The sequence below is a fragment of the Lactuca serriola genome, chromosome 5 (assembly GCF_051521515.1).
Source record: "Lactuca serriola cultivar US96UC23 chromosome 5, Lser_US96UC23_V15, whole genome shotgun sequence".
In the NCBI taxonomy this organism is placed as follows: Eukaryota; Viridiplantae; Streptophyta; class Magnoliopsida; order Asterales; family Asteraceae; genus Lactuca; species Lactuca serriola.
Window position 1 is genome coordinate 256,404,368 of NC_136412.1, and position 4,288 is coordinate 256,408,655.

At 39.0% G+C, this 4,288-nt stretch overlaps 1 pseudogene; it reads left to right on the plus strand.

Annotated features, from left to right (window-relative positions):
- The first annotated feature begins 237 nt into the window (after positions 1-237).
- On the plus strand, positions 238-2,212 carry LOC145054059 (uncharacterized protein At4g06744 pseudogene; annotated as a pseudogene).
- Positions 2,213-4,288: the final 2,076 nt, after the last annotated feature.

The following is a 4,288-nucleotide window of genomic DNA, read 5'->3' on the forward strand; positions in this document are numbered from 1 at the left end:
TATACTTTCCTTAAGAATAACCTTAATATTGAATATAAAAACATTTTGTTCTTAATGATTTAATATAAAAGTTGTAGATTAAATAAACAATTAAAATAATGAAACCTCATTATTAACATTAAAACTTTTATAGATAGTGAGAACAGCTTTTATAAAACATAAAGGTTAATGAAATAGTAATATGATATGATGTGTCAATGCTATGAAGATCATGCTTTTAATCTATTTAAATCAACAAAGTCCTCCATTTTTCTTGATTCCACTTTCTTCCACATAGAGAGATGGGTAGTAGTGGTACGTTTCTAGTCTTAATTTGCATCACTCATCTTTTTGTTATCAATGGCGAATTTACTCCTACAAAACCAGTCAAGATCATCATAGATGGTGGTGAGGCTGAGGCCCCTCCATCGCCACAGCTGGAGCATTACGATTGGGCCCCTCACCCTTCTTGCTTTCCCCTTCCCCCACCACCACCACCACCACCACCTCCACCTCCACCTCCACCTCCCCCTCCTATATGCCAACCACCACCACCATCACCACCTCCGCCCTCACCACCACCACCATCACCACCTCCCCCCTCACCACCACCGCCCTCACCAAGCCCACCACCTCCGCCATCACCATGCCCACCACCACCACCATCACCAAAACTGCCACCTCCACCACCTCCAAGCCCACCACCACCAAGCCCACCACCACCACCACCACCATCACCGAAACCACCAAGTGGTTTCGAGAGCAAGCTACTCGAAAGAGACTATAAAGTAATCCAAGCCTTCAAAAGCAAAGTGACAAGCGATCCCACAGGCATTACAAAAACATGGAAAGGCAAGGATATTTGCCGCAATTACAAAGGATTCATTTGCGACACCGTACCCAACGTTAAACTAAAGGGCATCGCCGGCGTCAACTTCAACAACAAGAATTTGGCTGGCCCAAATCTAACCCTCACCGATTTCCTAACCGGTTTGAAAGATCTCGCATTTTTCCATGCAAATTCCAATAACTTCACCGGCTCCATCCCCGCCGATATCGGCAAACTCCGCTACTTATACGAGCTCGACCTCAGTAACAACAAATTCTCCGGCAGCTTCCCCTACCAAGTCCTCCGTGCCAACCAGTTACTATTCCTCGACCTCAGGTTCAACACCTTTTCCGGCGTAGTACCTCCACAAGTCTTCCTTCTCGACCTCGACTTGCTCTTCATCAACAACAACAATTTCAAGCAAACACTCCCTGAAAACCTTGGCTCCACGCCGGCGCTTTATCTAACCCTGGCTAACAACAAATTCGTCGGTGAAATCCCTCGGAGTATTGGTCGAGCTTCCAACACCCTACTCGAGGTTCTTTTCTTGAACAACCAGTTAACCGGTTGTTTGCCATACGAGATCGGATTTCTGAAGAAATCGACGGTGTTCGACGTCGGATTCAACAGTCTAACAGGCCCAATCCCACACTCGTTTCAGTGCTTAAAGAATATGGAGCTTCTGAACTTGGCTCACAATAAGTTCTACCGGGATGTGCCGGAATCGGTGTGCAGCCTGCCGAATCTGTCGAATTTCACTCTGTCGTATAATTATTTCACTCAGGTAGGGCCACAGTGTCGGAAACTGATAAGAAATGGGGTTCTTGATGTGAAGATGAACTGCATTTCGGATCTCCCAAATCAAAGATCGAAGGCTGAGTGTGCTCATTTCTTCTTGAATCTTCCTTCTTGCCCTGATGAAAAATCTTTGACTTATGTACCTTGCTCCAAAGGGTATTCTGTTAATCAATCGGAGTCATCAGCTGTTAAGTGGGCTACTCCGTCGCCGACACCGGCTCCTGTAGTGCGAAGTTATGGTGCACTTTCGCCGCATTAATTAATGTCGATGTGCATAATTAGATCAAAAGTGGCGAAAGTGAAGGGATATAATTTGTTTCTTATTTCAATATTTAAAAATAACTAATATTGTTCATCAAGTTTGGACGATGTAACTAGTATTTTTTTGGTACATTTATCAATATTTTTGCAAATGTTTAGTAACATATGGGATCATATCGTTCTTTTCCTAATGTCATCATTGGTATTTTGCTACCATTCTGGATTAATTGTATTTTGGGTTGTATTGATTTTGTGTTTTCGCCCATATTGTATAATCGGGCCTACATGTATTTTGTCTATATGTAATTCCAATTATTGAGAAATATGTAGGTATTTTTTATTCCAGACCTTGATCGTCTCGATTATAATGCATGGAGAGAGATTTTTGAAACCAAATGCATAGGGTCGAGTGTTTTTTTATCTCTAGATGAAGCAGACGATAAACCTCAGACCATTTTTGACAAAACCTAATAGAATCAAATCGATTCAATCATCAAGATATGGATATATGGAACAAGTTTTGAGTCTCTTTTCCAGATGATTCTAAAGAAAAATGTGACCGTTAGACAAGTATGGATTAGCCTAAAGACATCGTTTTGAAATGATAAAGATGTTAAACTTATTCAATTAACAAACTTCAAAACATTACTATTGGGGATTTGACAATTATTGATTATTACACCTGCATCTCAACTATTTTTGATCTTCTATATAATATCGACGTCTCATTATGCTGATATTTTTGATCTTCTAGACGAAGTAGACGATAAACCTCATACCACTTTTGACAAATCCTAATAGAATCAAATCGATTCAATCATCAAGATGTGGATATATGGAACAAGTTTTTAGTCTCTTTTCCAGATGATTCAAAAGAAAAACGTGACTACTAGACAAATATGGATTAGCCTAAAGACATCCTTTTGAAACGATAAAGATGTCAAACTTATTCAATTAGACAACAAACTTCAAAACATCACTATTGGGGATATGACTATTATTGATTATTACACGTGCATCCAAACTATTTTTGATCTTCTATATAATACCGGTGTCTCATTATGCTGATATTTTCATTAAAGGTTTGCCAACTACTCCGTCGTGCAGGGTGTAATGTCCCCCCCCCCCCCCCCCCCCCCCCCCCCCGTTCTTCTAACACGTATCACAATATTGTCTGCTTTAGGCTATTAGCATAAAAACTTCCCATGGAGTCAACTATCCTGGAATTGCTTTCGTACAGGCATGCTTAACTGTATAGTTCTTTTGGTATTTGTTGCCCTCACGGACTTAATCCCACATTGACTAGGAATGAGAAATAAACATTCCTTATCAGGGATGTGGATACCTTCCTTATCACAATGTGTTTTAAAGACTTGATGACAGCAGATCCCATAAGAACTCTATAGTTAAGGTGCTCGGGCGATAACAACCCCATGATGGATGATGACCTTGTGAAGTTTTAATGTCGGGAGCCCAAAGCGGAAAATATTGTAATACGTGTCAGAAGGGGTGTTACAAATGGTATCAAAGCTAGAGCACGATTTGATGTGTTTGATGAGGAGTTGAGGACATCGAACCCTATAAAAGGGGTGAAGGTGGGTAGCTATCTGCATATGATCTCACACCGGGTGGGAATGAGAAGTAAAGATTCCTTATGAAGGGCGTGGATACCTTCTTTGTCACAACGCATTTTAAAGTTGTGGGGACAACATATCTCATAATAACTCTGCAGTTTAGCATACATTGGCGATAACAATGTCATGTATGATGTGTGACCCATTAGGAAGTTTTTTGTGCTGGGAGCCCAAAATAGACAATATTGTGATACGTGCTAGCGGGGACGTTACACAAGGGGTTAGCATATTAGATTAATTTAATTTTGGATATTATTTATTTTAAATATTTGGCCCATATTATATAGTATGACGACCTACTATATTTATGTGTGTACTCTACTTATATATTTCTAAATAATGATAGATGAATATTATGGAAAATTCAACTATCAATAATTGTCAAGAATATAAAAAATAAAGTTTAATGTCAAAGTTGTAGCCTCTAGGTGTATGTTTAACTTTATATGTGATCAATTTTATCTCGTCCAATGGAAGTCTAGTGGTTGAGAAATGAAATTTAACACATAATGTACACAATTCAAACTCTGAGACACCCAAAATATTGCTAGTGTTCCGTGATTACCCTCTCACTTCCACCTTCAGACAAGTTGACATGGTTTGCTCAGATGATATGATTTACAAATTTTTTTAATGATTGATTTTATACCTAAAAATCAAATTTGGGGTTTTTAGAATAAAAATGTTATTTTGATTTTTAACATAGAAATGAAGGATTCTGTATTATGTTACTCGAGATATGAAATCCATAAGACATTAAATATCATAATATCTTTGGTAACACTTA